We start from the raw sequence: 20,835 nt of genomic DNA on the forward strand, positions 1-20,835 counted from the left end.
AAAAGAACTTTAAGGACCAGTAAAAGTTTGGTAGTTTACTTATTGTGACACTGATGCAAAACTAGGTTTACACATCAGAGCTGATTTTACTTTCACAAAAATTTTACATGTGTTTCAGTTCTACAACATGGGGTTCCCAGAACTCTTTTGACGACAACGACACACTTCAATTACAGTACATTTCTCCATGCTTTGTCAATTTATAAACTCCGTTTTCCCGTCGCAGACCTCAGATGTTAAGTCCCATAGTGCTCAGAGCCATTTTTCCCGTCGCATCTGATTTTACGTGCGTGTTTTACATGTACAGGTAAGGGCAACTTTGAACGTCTGTATCTCATAAACTGATAAAAATATCAAGAAAACTTTCTGGGCTGATCGAGTTCGGGTTTTTGACAATATACGGTAAAAGTTTCAGCAGTTTTCTGTGCTTAGCCCTCGATTTGGAACGAAATAATGGTAAAAAAATTCTTTTTTGGGGTTTTCTAAGGAGCCGCCCATGAACTAATAAAGATTTTTGAAAACAGGGAGATGTCATTTCTAGAGAAATGCATAGAAAATGTACGATTAAAGTTCGAACAATTTTCTGCAGCTATTTTTTCATATTTTTTTTAGATTTCACCTCATACCGGATTCTTCGCACGTGTTTTATGTGTAGAAGTGGGGTAACTTTGAACCTCTGTATCTCCCTGGAAACGGATAAAGATATCAAGAACATTTTCGAAGGTGTTCGAAATCGAGATCTTACGAATATATAGTAAAAATTGCAGCTACTGTGTGCGCATAGCCGTCTTGGAATCCGTAAAAATTTCAGCTACTTTGTATGCCTTGGAATCCGTGGTTCGGTTTTGGTACGAAACGGTAGTAAAAAAGCCTTTTTCGCGGTTTTCTAGTGAACCGCCCATGAAATAATGTGACCTCGATAAGCCCCGTGTGGTCCACCGTAGTCCACATCAGATTCAAAAAGAACTAAACGATTTGCTCCATTTGGATAAGCAGGAGGAGGTGTGTAATATTCATACTTTGACCTCGTACTGTGGGATAGTGACACTAAAATGATCCTCCTGTTGGTCCCCAGTCCAAGCGATATCCAAACCGCTTGACACTACCTTCCTATCATCAACAGACCCCGAGGTATGAGTTCCGGAAGAATCTCGTTCTTTGCGCGGCGTTTGGAACATATTAGGTAGCGTATGCTGTAGCATATACAGGGTGTTACAAAAAGGTACGGCCAAACTTTCAGGAAACATTCCTCACACACAAAAATAGAAAAGATGTTATGTGGACATGTGTCCGGAAACGCTTAATTTCCATGTTAGAGCTCATTTTAGTTTCCTCAGTAGTACTATACTTCCTCGATTCACCGCCAGTTGGCTCAATTGAAGGAAGGTAATGTTGACTTCGGTGCTTGTGTTGACATGCGACTCATTGCTCTACAGTACTAGCATCGAGCACATCAGTACGTACCATCTACAGGTTAGTGTTCATCACGAACGTGGTTTTGCAGTCAGTACAATGTTTACAAATGCGGAGTAGGCAGATTTGATGTATGGATTAGCACGGGGCAATAGCCGTGGCGCGGTACGTTTGTATCGAGACAGATTTCCAGAACGAAGGTGTCCCGACAGGAAGACGTTCAAAGCAATTGATCGGCGTCTTAGGGAGCACGGAACATTCCAGCCTATGACTCGCGACTGGGGAAGACCTAGAACGACGAGGACACCTGCAATGGACGAGGCAATTCTTCGTGCAGTTGACGATAACCCTAATGTCAGCGTCAGAGATGTTGCTGCTGTACAAGGTAACGTTGACCACGTCACTGTATGGAGAGTGCTACGGGAGAACCAGTTGTTTCCGTACCGTGTACAGCGTGTGCAGGCACTATCAGCAGCTGATTGGCCTCCATGGGTACACTTCTGCGAATGGTTCATCCAACAATGTGTCAATCCACATTTCAGTGCAAATGTTCTCTTTACGGATGAGGCTTCATTCCAACGCGATCAATTTGTAAATTTTCACAATCAACATGTGTGGGCTGACGAGAATCCGCACGCAATTGTGCAATCACGTCATCAACACAGATTTTCTGTGAACCTTTGGGCAGGCATTGATGGTGATGTCTTGATGGGGCCCCATGGTCTTCCACCTACGCTCAATGGAGCACGTTATCATGATTTCATACGGCATACTCTACCTGTGCTGCTAGAACATGTGCCTTTACAAGTACGACACTACATGTGGTTCATGCACGATGGAGCTCCTGCACATTTCAGTCGAAATGTTCGTACGCTTCTCAACAACAGATTCGGTGACCGATGGATTGGTAGAGGCGGACCAATTCCATGGCCTCCACGCTCTCCTGACCTCAAACCTCTTGACTTTTATTTATGGAGGCATTTGAAAGCTCTTGTCTACGCAACCCCGGTACCAAATGTAGAGACTCTTCGTGCTCATATTGTGGACGGCTGTGACACAATAGCCCGCATGTCGTGGTCGTGCGGTAGCGTTGTCGCTTCCCACGCCCGGGTTCCCGGGTTCGATTCCCGGCGGGGTCAGGGATTTTCTCTGCCTCGTGATGGCTGGGTGTTGTGTGCTGTCCTTAGGTTAGTTAGGTTTAAGTAGTTCTAAGTTCTAGGGAACTGATGACCATCGATGTTAAGTCCCATAGTGCTCAGAGCCATTTTTCTTGTGACACAATACGCCATTCTCCAGGGCTGCATCAGCGCATCAGGGATTCCATGCGACGGAGGGTGGATGCATGTATCCTCGCTAACGGAGGACATTTTGAAAATTTCCTGTAACAAAGTGTTTGAAGTCACGCTGGTACGTTCTGTTGCTGCGTGTTTCCATTCCATGATTAATGTGATTTGAAGAGAAGTAATAAAACGAGCTCTAACATGGAAAGTAAGTGTTTCCGGACACATGTCCACATAACATATTTTCTTTGTTTGTATGTGAGGAATGTTTCCTGAAAGTTTGGCCGTACCTTTTTGTAACACCCTGTATATATATCTAAAAACAAAGATGATGTGACTTACCAAACGAAAGCGTTGGCAGGTTGATAGACACACAAACGAACACAAAAAATTCAAGCTTTCGCAACCAACCGTTGCTTCATCAGGAAAGAGGGAAGGAGAGGGAAAGACGAAAGGATGTGGGTTTTAAGGGAGAGGGTAAGGAGTCATTCCAATCCCGGGAGCGGAAAGACTTACCTTACGGGGAAAAAGGGACAGGTATACACTCGCACACACACACACACACACACACACACACACACACATATCCATCCGCACATACACAGACACAAGCAGACATTTGTAAAGGCCAAAGGCCTGTTAAAGGACTGTTAAAACTGGTGGAGGCTCTGTAATGGTGCGGGTTGTATGCAGTTGGAATGATATGGGACGCCTGATATGTCCAGATATGACTCTGACTGGTGACACGCACGTAAGCATCCTGTCTGATCACCTGCGTTCATTCAGGTCCGTTCTGCATTCCGACGGAGTTGTGCAATTCCAGGAGGACAATGCGACACCTCACACGTCCAGGAATGCTACAGAGTGGCTCCAGGAACAGTCTTCTGAGGCCTTTACAAATGTTTGCTTGTGTCTGTGTATGTGCGGATGGATATGTGTGTGTGAGCGAGTGTATACCTGTCCTTTTTTCCCCGTAAGGTAAGTACCTCTATCGGTTCTCCCTTCTATTCCAGTCTCGTATTGTTCGTGGAAAGAACGAATGTCGGTATGCCTCTGTGTGGGCTCTAATCTCTCTGATTTTATCCTCATGGTCTCTTCGCGAGATATACGTAGAAGGGAGCAATATACTGCTTGACTCCTCGGTGAAGGTATGTTCTCGATATTTCAACAAAAGCCCGTACCGAGCTACTGAGCGTCTCTCCTGCAGAGTCTTCCACTGGAGTTTATCTATCATCTCCGTAACGCTTTCGCGATTACTAAATGATCCTGTAACGAAGCGCGCTGCTCTCCGTTGGATCTTCTCTATCTCTTCTATCAACCCTATCTGGTACGGATCCCACACTGCTGAGCAGTATTCAAGCAGTGGGCGAACAAGTGTACTGTAACCTACTTCCTTTGTTTTCGGACTGCATTTCCTTAGGATTATTCCTATGAATCTCAGTCTGGCATCTGCTTTACCGACGACCAACTTTATATGATCACTCCTAATGCGTACTCCCAGATAATTTATGGAATTAACTGCTTCCAGTTTGTGACCTGCTATATTGTAGCTAAATGATAAGGGATCTTTCCGCCTATGTATTCGCAGCACATTACACTTGTCTACATTGAGATTGAATTGCCATTCCCTGCACCATGCGTCAATTCGCTGCAGATCCTCCTGCATTTCAGAACAATTTACCAATGTTACAACCTCTCGATATACCACAGCATCATCCGCAAAATGCCTCACTGAACCTCCGATGTCATGCACAAGTTCATTTATGTATATTGTGAATAGCAACGGTCCTACGACACTCCCCTGCGGCACACCTGAAATCACTCTTACTTCTTTCCAGTGAGAATGACATGCTGCGTTGTGTTATATAGGAACTGTTCAATCCAATCACACAATTGATCTGATAGTCCATATGCTCTTACTTTGTTCATTAAACGACTGTGGGGAACTGTATCGAACTCCTTGCGGAAGTCAAGAAACACGGCATCTACCTGGGAACCCGTGTCTATGGCCCTCTGAGTCTCGTGGACGAATAGCGCGAGCTGGGTTTCACACGATCGCCTTTTTCGAAACCCATGCTGATTCCTACAGAGTAGATTTCTAGTCTCCAGAAGAGTCATTATACTCGAACATAATACGTGTTCCAAAATTCTACAACTGATAGACATTAGAGATATAGGTCTATAGTTCTGCACATCTGTTCGACGTCCCTTCTTGAAAACGGGGATGACCTGTGCCCTTTTCCAATCCTTTGGAACGGCACACTCTTCTAGAGACCTACGGTAAATTGTTGCGACCTGTTGAAGACGACATTGCTCTTCGAGTGTCCGGTGTGAATGTGGCAGCATGTGTATTGGACAAACAATTCACGCGGTTGCGGAGCGTTGTACTGAGCACAAGCGCCATATACAACAAAGGGAGCTTGACAAGTCGGCCATAGCGGAGCATTCCCTAGAAAACAGACATAAAATACAGTTCGAAAATACAAAAGTGTTGACTCATGCGTCTACGTATTGGGACTCCGTTATAAAGGAAGCGGCCGAGATTCGTTGAAACAACAACAATTTCAACAGAGACCAGGGGTACACACTCAGCAGGCATGGGGACGGGCGTTGGACATCGAAAGAAAGCAGAGAGATGCGCGACGCGGGAGCGGCAATTTCAAACGTGGCGCCTGCCCCTGGCGCCACATGACGTCACCGGTGCTGCCACGAGCTACAGCTCCGCTAGCTGGCCGGGTCCACTTACGCGCGCGCGCCACATTGGATCGATCTGATTGGCTGCTGATGATGTCATCATGCCTATATAAGCGAGAGACCGTAACAGGCCCGGCAGTGAGTAAACTCCTGAGGACGATGGCGGACATGGCCATCGAAATCTCGGGGATTTTATTCCAATTGACGCGGCTGGAAAACCGAGAACGTGTTATTCATGTTATTACTCTGTAAAGAGTCCCAGAGAGCGTGGCTCCGTTGTATGAAAATACTCAGATGATATCCCTGAACAAAATGGTTGTGAGCACTATGGGACTTAACGTCTGAGGTCATCAGTCCCCTAGAACGTAGAACTACTTAAACCTGACATCACACACATCCATGCCCGAGGCAGGATTCGAACCTCCGACCGTAGTGGTTGCGCGGTTCCAGGTTGAAGCGCCTAGAATCGCTCGGTCACACCGGCCGGCGCTATCCCTGAACGGCCTCTGAAAATTTGTCGGTGGAGGTCTGGTTCACCCTCGATACGCAACTGGAATAGGACCGAACTTCCATAATATTGGTACCAAGGACTCTGCAGCAAGTAGCGTAGAGTAGCTTACTGAGTATGTAAAACGATGAGCCAAAACGGCGTGAACACTGCCCATCGCCAGACTGAACGTGGGGGGCACGCTACGCGGTGGAAAGTATACAGGGTGTTCAGAAATTCCCATTACAAACTTCTAGGACTTGTGGAATGGAGTGAGTATATAATATTTTGAATTGGAATCCATATCCAGAAACGTACCTCTTCCGTGCTACAACCATTTGAAAGCGTGTTGGTAACCCGACCACCTCTACAGGCAATTGATTGGCGTGACCCAGTACATGCCTTGTTTTACAATTGCACTCATCAATAGACAAAGAAATTGTTCGTGTACTCGTTGACGCGTTCTCTTAGCGTGATGCAGTACGGCCTCTTCTGATTCGGGTGTGCGCCGTTCCCTTGTAGCACCGCAGTCACGCCTGCTGACACCATTTCTCGACGCTAATGGGTTATTGTGGCGAAAAGGATGTGTGATGGAGTCGGACGCTGTGGACCTTGATAAAGGCGACGAGTAGTCCTTCAATTACCATGAGCTTCGCCATTCAAAACGATAATATCGCTGTATTCTGCGAACACTTAACCAAGCACGTAGCTGTAACATTCGCAAACACGTGAATGAGGGTCGAACCAAGTCAGACAGGTAGGACATCAGCCGATCCGACGTAACCGCCCTACCGTCACGGCTTCCCTGTGTACTACCTACCTAACAGACATGATTTCAAACGGCTTTAAGACGGAAACGGTATGTTTCCTGACGTGGGTTCCTATCCAAAATAATATGTTCTCATTCCCTGTGCAAGACCTAGAAGTTAGTAACGGGTATTTCCGAACACCCTGTGTAAACGAATGGGGGATAATTGTGGTGAAAAGGATATACGATACGGAACACAGATGGGGAAATGCATTGACGTAAGCAACTTTCACAAACAGCAGATTCTTGTGACCTGGTGTCTGGGAAGGAGCACTTCAGGAACGGCGGGCTGCTATCGCGAGCGTCTGTGGAAACTGATTGAAGGACTGGGAAACCACAAGCAGGTGACAATGTGTTGGACGTTTGCACCTCATCACAGAATGGGGAGGTCGATCTGTAAAGCGGAATAGGCGGCAATCTGTGGCAGATGACGGAGTACTGTTCTGCTGGCAAGCGCAAGTGTTTCGGGACACATCATCCAGCGCGCCCTGTTGAACATTGGGTTCCGCAGCAGAGGACCGCTACCAATTCCCGTGTGGACCCAACGACATCGCGATTTGCGACTGCAGTGGGCAAGGGATCACCGGGAGAGGGTCGTGGATCAGTGGAAGCGTGTCCCCTGGTCGGATGGATCGTGCTTCTTGCTGCACCAGGTCGATGGCCGTGTCCGGGTACACCGCCGCCCAGGCGAACGGCTGATACTAACGTGCACCACACCAAGGATGCGAGCCGTTGAGGCAGAGTTGTGCTGTGGGCGACTTTCTTGTGGACTTGCATGGGACTCGCGGTCGTAATCGACAGCTGTGGACTACGTAAACATTATTTCTGACTACCTATCTGTCTTCAGGCTTGACATGTTCCGCGACGACTATAGCATTTTCCAGCAGGATAACTGCCCGCCTCTGATGGCCGGACTTTGGCGGTGAACTCACGTTAATGACGTGGCCACCAGATTCGCATGATCTGAACCTGGTGGAACACATCTTTAAAGCTATCGGGCGCCAGCTCCGCGTCCACGAACGATCCGCCGCTAGCTTGCGGGAACTGTGTGGTCTGTGCAGAGACGTCTGCCGCCACATGCCTGAGGAGACCTACAAAGGACGTGTCCAATCCATGCCACGCAGAGTTGCTGCTTTGTTGCCTTCCAGAGGTGGATCAACGCGCTCATTTGTGTAAGTAGTTGCAGATGTAGATGCAAATGTCTCGTCGACGTCAAATTCGTTAGAAACGTAATACTACCTCAGTTTCATATTTATGCTGAAGTTAATAGGCGGTTCACTTTTCATGGAATCATCCGAGGATTTGTCGGATATAAATTAGAAGAATCGCAATGAATGAATGCAGATTTTATTTCAGCTCCTCCCAAGTGCAAGCGTAGTAACATAGCCACAGTCTCACTACCTTGGCATGTAAACTACTGGCCATTAAAATTGCTACACCACGAAGATAACGTGCTACAGACGCGAAATTTAACCGCAGGAAGAAGATGCTGTGATATGCAAATTATCAGCTTTTCAGAGCATTCACACAAGGTTGGCGCCTGTGGCAACACCTACTACGCGCTGACATGAGGAAAGTTTCCAACCGATTTCTCATACACAAACAGCAGTTGACCGGCGTTGCCTTGTGAAACGTTGTTGTGATGCCTCGTCTAAGAAGGAGAAATGCGTACCATCAGGTTTCCGACTTTGATAAAGGCCGGATTGTAGCCTACCGCGATTGCGGTTTATCGTATCGCGACATTGCTGCTCGCGTTGGTCGAGATCCAATGACTGGTAGCAGAATATGGAATCGGTGGGTTCAGGAGGGTAATACGGAACGCCGTGCTTGATCCAAACGGCCTCGTATCACTAGCAGTCGAGATGACAGGCATCTTATCTGCATGGCTCTAACGGATCGTGCAGCCACGTCTCGATCCCTAAGTCAACAGATGGGGACGTTTGCAAGACAACAACCATCTGCACGAACAGTTCCACGACGTTTACAGCATGGACTATCAGCTCGGAGACCATGGCTGCGGTTACCCTTGACGCTGCATCACAGACAGGAGCGCCTGCGATGGTGTACTCAACGACGAACCTGGGTGCACGAATGGCAAAACGACATTTTTTCGAATGAATCCAGGTTCTGTTTACATCATCATGATGGTCGCATCCGTGTTTGGCGACATCGCGGTGAACGCACATTGGAAGCGTGTATTCGTCATCGCCATACTGGCGTATCACGCAGCGTGATGGTATGGGGTGCCATTGGTTACACGTCTCGGTCCCCTCTTGTTCACATTGACGGCACTTTGAACAGTGGACGTTACATTTCAGATGTGTTACGACCCGTGGCTCTTCCCTTCATTCTGTCCCTGCGAAACCCTACATTTCAGCAGGATAATGCACGACCGCATGTTGCAGGTCCTGTATGGGCCTTTCTGGATACAGAAAATGTTCGACTACTGCCCTGGTCAGCGCATTCTCCAGATCTCACACCAATTGAAAACCTCTGGTCAATGGTGGCCGAGCAACTGGCTCGTCACAATACGCCAGCCACTACTCTTGATGAACTGTGGTATCGTGTTGAAGCTGCATGGTCAGCTGTACCTGTACACGCCATCCAAGCTGTGTTTGACTCAATGCCCAGGCGTATCAAGGCCGTTATTACGGCCAGAGGTGGTTGTTCTGGGTGCTGATTTCTCAGGATGTGTGCACCCAAATTGAGTGAAAATGTAATCATATGTCAGTTCTAGTATATTTGTGCAATGAATAATACCCGTTTATCATCTGCATTTCTTCTTGGTGTAACAATTTTAATGGCCAGTAGTGTATATTAACATTCACTTACGAATTTGTTGATACACCGAAATCAGATGAGTGAAAATAACTATTTAAGTCATATTCATGTTTCATCCTCACATTCTTGTAATTTTTATTCCCATTCATTTGCATTGTCCGTTTCCAGACAAAACACGACAAAAGTGTCGGTGTGAAGCTAGTACGCAGTATGGAGACGAAGACAGCGGAAAGTGCTCGACAGTAAAGAATTTTACTGGCGACAGTAGCAGCTTTATCGCAGCACTCTCGTCGCTCAGCTACCAACGTCACGGAACTTACGCAACTAGATGACGTAACGCGAAGTGTCGACTCTTGTGTCTCCAGTTGCTGGTAGTTCGAAAGGATAATTCAGTAACCATACCTGAGAAGGAGGATCCGTTCAAAATATGGACCTGGTCGAAGAATATTAGGATGCAGTCATTGACTTAGTATCAAATAATGCGTTCAACATTAATTAGAAGGAAGCCCCATCAGAATAAATTTCAGACGTTTAGTGCAGAAAATACGAGCTCAGCAAGTGACGACCCAAATTCATGGTTCGATTCGGGATTTCCTGAGAGAGAGAACTCAACACAGGGCTAAATCGATAGACCAAAAAGGGGCCCTTACTACGATACATTCAAATCAAATAGTGGATAACGATGCAAGATGCGTGAGGCTATTCGCGGGCAATGCTGTCGTGTGTAGGAAGTTTGAAACTCCAGGATACTGTGGCGACGTGCAGGAAGATCTGCAGAGGACCGGCGATTCCTGCAGGAAATGGCACTTGATGCTGAGCATAAATATATATAACGTGTTAGCACAAGAGATTCGCTAGTGACAGACTGTACTATTTTCGATAAATCACAGCAAGAGATAAATCCCATGAAATATATGGGAGTAACCATCCAGAGTGATCTAAAGTGAATGAACACAAAAAAAGAGAGAAAGGGAGAAAGAAAGATGTCAGACTGAGATTCCTCAGCAGAGCGATGAGGAAATGTAACTGATCCGCGAAAGAAATGGCTTGCAAAACCTAGAGTATCGCTGATTGCCCTGGGACCATTATCGGGTTTGATTAATAGAAGAGAGAGTGGAAATACAAACAAGAGCGCGAAAGCATCTCAGGTGTTCAGTAAACGCCAGGGCCAGTCGTTACGAGAGAGGCGTTCTGCATCGGACCTGCCACACTGCTGATGATGACCGCAGCAACGCATCCATACTCAGTAGGCAGGGGGGGGGGGGGGTCGAAATGTTTCTAGCCCTAACAAGTAAAGAATGACAGAAATTTCATAACAGCAATTTATTTCTCGGTATAATACCCGTGTACAATGATACACTACTGGCCATTAAAATTGCTACACCAAGAAGAAATGCAGATGATAAATGGGTATTCATGGGACAAATATATTATACTAGAACTGACATGTGGTTATATTTTCACGCAATTTGGGTGCATTGATCCTGAGAAATCAGCACCCAGAACAACCACTTCTGCCCGTAATAACGCCATTGATACGCCTGGGCATTGAGTCGAACAGAGCTTGGATGGCGTGTACAGGTACAGCTGCCCATGCAGCTTCAACACGATACCACAGTTCATCAAGAGTAGTGACGGGCGAAATTGTGACGAGCCAGTTGTTCGGCCACCATTGACCAGACGTTTTCACTTGGTGACAGATCTGGAGACTGTGCTGGCCAGGGCAGCAGTCGAACATTTTCTGTATCCAGAAAGGCCCATACAGGACCTGCAACATGCGGTCGTGCATTATCCTGCTGAAATGAAGGGTTTCGCAGGGAGCGAATGAAGGGTAGAGCCGCGGGTCGTTTCACATCTGAAATGTAACGTCCACTGTTCAAAGTGCCGTCAATGCGAACAAGAGGGGACCGAGACGTGTAACCAATGGCACCCCATACCATCACGCTGCGTGATACGCCAGTATGGCGATGACGAATACACGCTTCCAATGTGCGTTCACCGCGATGTCGCCAAACACGGATGCGACCATCATGATGATGTAAACAGAACCTGGATTCATCCGAAAAAATGTTTTGCCATTCGTGCACCCAGGTTCGTCGTTGAGTACACCATCGCAGGCGCTCCTGTCTGTGATGCAGCGTCAAGGGTAACTGCAGCCATGGTCTCTGAGCTGATAGTCCATGCTGCTGCAAGCGTCATCGAACTGTTCGTGCAGATGATTGTTGTCTTGCAAACATCCCCATCTGTTGGTTCAGGGATCGAGACGTGGCTGCACGATCCGTTACAGCCATGCGGAAGATGCCTGTCATCTCGATTGCTAGTGGTACGAGGCCGTTGGGATCCAGCACGGCGTTCCGTATTACCCTCCTGAACCCACCGATTCCATATTCTGGTAACAGTCATTGGATCTCGACCAACGCGAGCAGCAATGTCGCGATACGATAAACCGCAATCGCGGTAGCCTACAATCCGACCTTTATCAAAGTCGGAAACGTGATGGTACTCATTTCTCCTCCTTACACGAGGCATCACAACAACGTTTCACCAGGAAACGCCGGTCAACTGCTGTTTGTGTATGAGAAATCGGTTGGAAACATTCATGTCAGCACGTTGTAGGTGTCGCCACCGGCGCCGACCTTGTGTGAATGCTCTGAAAAGCTAATCATTTGCATATCACAGCATCTTCTTCCCGTCGGTTAAATTTCGCGTCTATAGCACATCATCTTTGTGGTGTAGCAATTTTAATGGCCAGTAGTGTACATATGCGGGCACGCTCAGATAACTTCTGCAAACCATTTAAATAAAAGGATTTCGAGTCCAATGAAGCGTTCACAGCATCACCGCACCATCACCGTGAAATCATCGACCTTTGAGGTCTTTTTTTAGGTTTGGGAAAAGAAAAAAGTCTGATGGAGCCAAATCTGGAGAATATGGCGGATGGCATAACAATTCCAACGCGCAGTCACGCAGATTTCCAGTGTTGCGAGCGGTTTGTGCGCCGGTGCGTTGTCCTTGTGAAAAAGAACTCCGTGCGCCAATTTTACGCGCATGTTTTCTTTATCCCTTCTCTCAAATGGCGCAGGAGGCTGCAATTGTATGATGCATTGATATTTACGCCCTTTTGCAAGTAATCCATCATAACTACCACTTCTGTATCCCAGAAAACCGATGCCATCACCTTACCGGCTGATTTTTGCAGCCGTAATTTTTTTTGCATAGGCGATGAAGGATGTTTCCATTGTTGTGACTGTTGTTTTGTGGTGAACACATATTACGTCCATTGCCACATACCTTGCAAGAAAGCCGTCTTCATTCGCTTCATATTGGCGGACGATTTCTTCACAACATTCCACACGCTCCCGTCTCTGATGTGCTTTCAAATCTTTCGGGACCCACCGAACTGAAACTTTCCGCATTCCCAAAATATCGACAACAATGTCATGAGTACGCCCATGGGAGGTTCCAAATGTGGTTTTAATGTGCTGCAATCTTGTTCGACGACCCTGCAAAATCGTATCGTGAATTGCAGTCACTGTTTCATCAGTGGCAACGGTGACAGGCCTTCCGCTCCTTGGCGCGTCTTCCACTTTAGTTCTTCCACGTTTCAAGTCCGACACCCAATTTTTCACTGTTGCATAACACGGGGCACTGTCCTTAAGTGTATTCCGCATGTCCGCAGCAATTTCCGCATTCGCTTCAAATGAAGATATTCAGTCACAGCACGGCTCCTGCTTCTCTCGATATTCGCCATTTTGTTTACACTACAGTATACAACGCATCCTAGCGGCAACACTAACCAAGCTGACTTGCATACCTACAAAGGGTCACCATAAAAGTAAGTTGTGTTGTATGTGCGAGACATTACGGTAACTATCTCGGGCTAGAAACTTTCCGACCGGCACTCGTATAAAACAAGCGCAGCACGCCGTTTTGAGTACTTGTCCTTTATGTAAATACGGTGCCTGTGCGTCATCTATTTAGGGCCACGAGAAACACGTACGTCACAGCACGTGACACTGAAGGTCTTGCGAGTGCCAGCAGTCGTCTTCGGAGGGGAGCGAGTAGCTATTTCAGACGAGTTTAGTAGTTATTAACTGCGCGTTTACATGCATATAAGTTCTCGATAGCACACAACAAAGTTAAAACCTTTAGTGGGTACCTGTTCAATTAAAAATAGTGATGTCCTCTGGACCCTGCATGGAGCCGAGCGTTCGCCAAGTGTGGCGGACAAGCCTACTACTGTGACGTCATAAGTTCGTTGCAGGCCCCGTATACATCGTGGGCTCCGTTTAGGGCTATTCGCTTTTACTTATCACCGGTTAAGGTGCAATAGGATGTCTGAGCATTCGTAAACGAGTAACAAGCGTGCAGCACTGCAGACATGAATGTCGTGATCTACGAAAACGGGTGTGTCTAGATCATATTGATCATGGAGATGTGGAAGAATGGTCAACACTTGGTCAGCAACATTAGCGAAATAAACATGTCACACAGTGGCCACAATAACTTCAATGACTGGCCCAACACTCTCACATCCGCACGCTGCACGTTAAACGCCTCCTTGGGCCGTTCACGTATTCTTCGCCTTGCGTCAGGGGTGAGCAATCTTTGGTGACCAACGGGCGTGATTCACATACTTACCTAAGCTCGCGGGCGGCCACGTTGCGTGACGCGATAGCAGCGATCCCAGCGCGTAAAATGAGAACTATAGTATCCATGACGTTAATGCATCGATATTCATGGCACCCCTTTCCCGACACGCCACGCCAACGAATTGTGTCTCAAAACACACGCTTTTTAGAGTACATTCTTGTTCGCCCCATCTTCAAATGTTTACATTTATTAACGTGTCGTGAACATTGTTTCTCTACTTACGATGTTCTGCAATAGCTCTCTTAAAACTTTTGTTGCAAAATTTTGCAACGCCGTTAGTAAAGAAACAATTTTTACACATACAGAAGTGCAGACATCATAAGATGACACGGTAGGCATCTTGAAATGTGATCACGGAAACATAAATGCATATAAAAGCAACTGGTTGCAGCTAATTCGTTATAAATTACTTTCAGTTTCGACAGACACAATGTTCTAATACATCCATAACGCACAAGATTATTTATTAATATTAATGCGAGAATCAAGGGAAAAACAAAATTCGGGAATGAGACAGGTAATTCCAGTAACAGGTGATTAAGAATAACTTTTGGCCAGAAGTACGTCATTGTGTTTGAAATTTTGAAAAAAAGCATATTTGCGCCATCAGCAGTACAATTGCACAGTTCTATATTTTGACGTAACTGTCGTAAAGAAGTGTGACTATAAGTTAAATGTTTATTTGACACTACAATAGTGAAGCCATAGTCACAGTAAATAAAATTTTTCTTTAAAAAGATAAAAATTTTATTTACTGCTTCACTATGGCTTCACTGCTGCAGTGGACTGGTTTCAGTTGTGACACCCATCTTCACCGGAGAAAACCAATATACACCTACGAAACAAAAATGTTTTCTCTTTTATGAAGATGGTCGTTGTAGCTAAAACCGGTAGAGAATAAACATAAAATTTTACAACAGATGGAGCGAATATATATATTTTTTTCAAAATTCTTCAGCCGTAGACATTCAGCTAAGAAAAGCTTTATGTTTGGTATGTTAACATCCGAAAACAATAAAAGCAAACATTTCTGAAATATCCATCCAAAAATACTTTTGATGACTGGTCGCATAATGACGAGTTATTACTGTTACAATAAATAAAAAAAGCCATAAATTCTTTGCTAATTTAAGTTCAAAAGTCCAAATCGCTCGAATCTGGCACATATCGCCTGTATTATACAGAAGCAAACTAGAAAAAATGCGAACAAGAATGGCGATTGTCCTAAAATGGGTCCGAGGCGGAGTGCAGTGCGATCGCTTCGCAACTGTCTCACACGAATGTCTTCCGCGGGCCGCATTCACCCGTCCCGTGCGCAACCGATTGCCCACCCGCGCCATAACATCGTTCCAGAAGAGCCAAAGTCGCCGGACCACACGACACGCAGTTTTTAGTGCTGTTGTGAGCAGTGGCCTTCTGCGCGGTATCAGACTGCTAATGTCCACTGCGTGCTGTTCCCTCCGCAACGTCCGCTCGTAAACCGTCTGAAACGAACGTGCGAGCACCAGATCCTGTCGGCTCTGAAAGCGACCCCTCGCTGCCAAGGCGTGACACGCGTCTCCAGTCCCTGTAGGATGGGATCTCTTTACCAGCACTGTGCTTAAGCCGTGTTACGTGCCTCCGAGTTGTACACCATTACTTGTGGACAGACAGTCTGCGTTGATACACCAACAAATCGGGCAACTTCTACGTCTACATCTACATCTACATAGATACTCTCCGCAAGGTACCGTACGGTGCGTGGCGGAGGGTACCCTGTACCACTACTAGTCATATCCCCTCCCGTTCCACTTGCAAACACAGCGAGAGAGAAACGACAGTCTATATGCCTCCGTATGAGCCCTAATTTCTTCGTGGTCCTTACGCGGAAATGTATGTTGGCGGCAGTAGAATCTTTCGGCAGTCAGCTTCAAATGCTGGTTCTCTAAATTTTTTCGACAGCATTTCTCGAAAAAAACGTCACCTTCCTCCAAGGACTCCCATTTGAGTTCCTGAAGCATCCCCGTAACACGTGTATTCCAAACCTACCGGTAACAGCTCTAGCAGCCCGCCTCTGAGGTGCTTCGATGTCTTACTTCAATCCGACGTAGTACGGATTCCAAACACTCGAGCAGTACTCAAGAACAGGTCGCACCAGCTCCCTATATGCGATCTCCTTTACAGGTGGACCACTCTTTCCTAAAATTCTCCCGATAAACCGGTCGACAATTCGCCTTCCCCTACCACAGTTCGCCGGCCTCGGTGGCCGAGCGGTTCAAGGCGCTTCAGTCCGGAACCGCGCGACCTTTACCGTCGCACGTTAGAATCCTGCCTCGGGCATCGATGTGTGTGATGTTCAAAGGGTTCAAATGGCTCTGAGCACTATGGGCCTTAACATCTGTGGTCATCAGTCGCCTAGAAATTAGAACTACTTAAACCTAACTAACCTAAGGACATCACACACATCCATGCCCGAGGCAGGATTCGAACCTGCGACCGTAGCGGTCGCGCGGTTCCGGACTGAAGCGCCTTGAACCGCTCGGCCACTGCGGCCGGCTGTGTGATGTCCCTAGGTCAGTTAGGTTTAAGTAGTTCCGAGTTCTAGGGGACTGATGACCTCAGATGTTAAGTCCCATAGTGCTCAGAGCCATTTGAACCAACCTACCGCAGTTCTCACATGCTCCTTCCACCTCACATCGGTTGCAATGTTACACTCAGATATTTAAACGACTTTAGTCTGTCAAGCAGGACAGCAGGAATACTGTACCTGAACATTACAACTCATCCGCATTAACTTACATTTTACCACATTTAGGGCTAGCTGCCATTCATCACACCAGCTGGAAGTTTTGTCTAAGTCGTCTTGTATGTGTGTGTGTGTGTGTGTGTGTGTGTGTGTGTGTGTGTGTGTGTGTTGGGGCTTATGGGCGCTCAACGTCGAGGTCATCAGCGCCCTGACACACATTAAAGGGAACGAATGTGGACAGACCTAACTAAACTGAAACACACACGCAAACAAAGCAGGAAAAGAAGGAAAATGCGACATAAGAAAGTAGAACGTATGGAAAGGGAAAACTTAGCAACAAGAATGCCATAGTAAATTGTCATTGGCTGGCCACTTACATAAAATATGGTCGAGCTTGTCCCACAGTGAGCAAACTAAGATCCTCTCCCTAAAATCTTTGCAAAAACATTTGACATGGCACAGAACTTTAAAACTTTGACCACATTCGTCCGAGTGTTGCCTAAAAGAGATGGCAGGTCCGCTGGCAAGTCAGCCGCGGCCCGCTGGTCAGAAAGTAAAACGCAGTTCAGTAAAACGTGGCTCACAGTGAACTTCCTGCAGTCTCTCAGCTTCGACACCTTACCGTACACCACGGCATCACCACCAAACAACCAAAGATTGCTGCCCACCCTGTCGCCAAATCATTTATTTATACACATAACAACAGCGGTCGTATCACACTTCCCTGTGCCACTCCTGACTATACCCTTGTCTCGGATGAACTTCATTCTCAGTGTGGCCACGCGCATGCTCAGACACGGCAGGTCCTTTCCGCCATTGTGTCACGTCGACCAGGTACTGCGCTGCTTTCAAAATACCAGCTGCCACAAACGCACTGCTTTGCTCTCTTGACTACTGACAGCGGTGGAGGGTGACGATGCCACCTGATATGTTCCACATAGTCACAGTGCTTCATAGCGACTAGTGAAGTCCTACAACGGCGCGACTTTTTTTCCTTTCAGCTTATATCCAAGAATTTTGTACATTAGCTACACAAATTTGTGGCCGGTTTTATAAAGTAGCTTGTAATTTCTGTAGTAGCCAAATGCTATCTGAAAACATTTCTGCTTCTTTCTAACAATTCTAATTTTACAGCTCTTCCTATCGATTACTGTGTACATTGTTATTTGTGCTGTTTCAGGTACGCACCGACCAAGATCGTTTTGGCATGTCGCAGCATCTCTTCGCCTGTGCCAGTACCACAGTGCTGTTATTACCCAGCAAAGGTAATACAGCAGTCCGCCATTCTCCGTCACGTCTCTGTGCTCTCCGACCACGCCGGTCTTCATGGGCTGACGGAATGTCTTCTCAAAAAATACCAAAAGGGAAGAAAATGATTTCGAATTACGTCAGTATTTCTTTGATGCTAGGGCATTTGTTACATACAGGAAAGCAGCGTGTTGCGCATCACGGTGGGCCCCAACTGTCCTACGTTTCCCTTGATTTCTGTCCTCAGGTAAACCACAATCGTTTCGTTCCTCTCGTAGTGCTCCGATATTCGCCACCGACCTCTTCCTCTCCTCCATCTTCATTTTCCCATTATTACGAACGTAGGCAGTTGAGCGACGCCAAACTTTTTCTTAATGTCTGAATTCCAAGTCAACCGACATGTCTGTTCTAAAGACTGCTAGGTTAGCTCATTTTCACAATTTCTGTCTAGATGATGTGCAACGAAGCAGTATACAAGATACATACACTGAACAGCCAAAGAAACTGGTTCACCTGCCTGATACCGTGTAGGGCCCCCTCGAGCACACAGAAGTGCCGCAGACGACTTGGGCATGGACTCGACTAATGTCTGAAGCAGTGCTGGAGGGAATTGACACAACGAATCCTGCAGGGCTGTCCATAAATCCGTAACCATACGAGGGGGTGAACATCTCTTCTGAACAGCACGTTGCAAGGCATTCGAAATATGCTCAATAATGTTCATGTCTGGGGAGTCTGGTGGCCAGCGCTGGTGTTTAAACTCAGAAGAGTGTTCCTGCAGCCACTCTGTAGCAATTCTGGACGTGTGGGGTGTCCTGCTGGAATTGCCCAAGTCGGAATTCACAGTGGACATGAATGGATGCAGGTCGTCAGACAGGATGCTTGCGTACTTGTCACATGTCAGAGTCGTATCTAGACCTATCACCGGTTCCATAACACTCCAAATGCACACGCGTCACACCATTACAGAGCCTCCATCAGCGTGAACAGTCAGCTGTTGACATGCAAGTTCCATTGAATCATGAGATTGTCTGCATACCCGTGCTGGTCCATCCGCTGGATACAATTTGAAATGAGACTCGTACGACCGGGCAACATGGTTCCAGTCATCAACAGTCCAATGTCGGCGTTGACGCGCCGAGTCGAGGGGTAGAGCTTTGTGTCGTGCAGTCGTCAACGGTGCACGAGTGGGCGTTCGGCTCCGAAAGCCCGTATCGATGATCTTTCGTTTAATTGTTAGCACGCTGACCTTTGTTGACGGCCGAGCTTTGGAATCTGCAGCAATTTGTGGAAGGGTTACACTTCAGTCACATTGAACGATTTCCTTCAGTCGTCGTTGGTCCTGTTCTTGCTGGATATTTGATGTTTTACCGGATTCCTGATATTCACGATGTTGTTGTTGTTGTTGTGGCCTTCAGTCCTGAGACTGGTTTGATGCAGCTCTCCATGCTACTCTATCCTGTGCAAGCTTCTTCATCTCCCAGTACTTACTGCAACCTACATCCTTCTGAATCTGCTTAGTGTATTCATCTCTTGGTCTCCCTCTACGATTTTTACCCTCCAGCTGCCCTCCAATGCTAAATTTGTGATCCATTGATGCCTCAGAACATGTCCTACCAAGCGGTCCCTTCTTCTTGTCAAGTTGTGCCACAAACTCCTCTTCTCCCCAATTCTATTGAATACCTCCTGATTGGTTATGTGATCTACCCAACTAATCTTCAGCATTCTTCTGTAGCACCACATTTCGAAAGCTTCTATTCTCTTCTTGTCCAAACTATTTATCGTCCATGTTTCACTTCCATACATGGCTACACTCCAAAAAAATACTTTCAGAAACGACTTCCTGACACTTAAATCTATACTCGATGTTAACAAATTCCTCTTCTTCAGAAACGCTTTCCTTGCCGTTGCCGGTCAACACTGTATATTCTCTCTACTTCGACCATCATCAGTTATTTTGCTCCCCAAATAACAAATCTCATCTACTACTTTAAGCGTCTCATTTCCTAATCTCTCAGCATCACCCGATTTAATTCGACTACATTCCATTATCCTCGTTTTGCTTTTGTTGATGTTCATCTTATATCCCACTTTTAAGACACTGTCCATTCCGTTCAACTGCTCTTCCAAGTCCTTTGCAGTCTCTGACAGAATTACAATGTCATCGGCGAACCTCAAAGTCTTTATTTGTTCTCCGTGGATTTTAATTCCTACACCGAATTTTTCTTTTGTTTCCTTTACTGCTTGATCAATATACAGTTTGAATAACATCGGGGAGAGGCTACAACCCTGTCTCACTCCCTTCCCAACCACAGTTTCCCTTTCATGCCCCTCGACTCATAACTGCCATCTGGTTTCTGTACAAATTGTAGATAGACTTTCGGTCCCTGTGTTTTACCCTGCCACCTTCAGAATTTGAGAGTATTCCAGGTAACATAAAACATCGCTCTGAGCACTATGGGACTTAACAGCTGTGGTCATCAGTCCCCAGAACTTAGAACTACTTAAACCTAACTAACCTAAGGACATCACACACATCCATGTCCGAGGCAGGATTCGAACCTGCGACCGTAGCAGTCGCGCGGTTCCGGACTGCGCGCCTAGAACCGCGAGACCACCGCGGCCGGCTCATTCCAGGTAACATTGTCAAAAGCTTTCTCTAAGTCTACAAATGCTAGACACGTAGGTTTGCCTTTCCTTAATCTTTCTTCTAAGATAAGTCGTAAGGTCAGTATTGCTCACGTGT

The sequence above is a fragment of the Schistocerca nitens genome, chromosome 8 (assembly GCF_023898315.1).
Source record: "Schistocerca nitens isolate TAMUIC-IGC-003100 chromosome 8, iqSchNite1.1, whole genome shotgun sequence".
NCBI lineage: Eukaryota > Metazoa > Arthropoda > Insecta > Orthoptera > Acrididae > Schistocerca > Schistocerca nitens.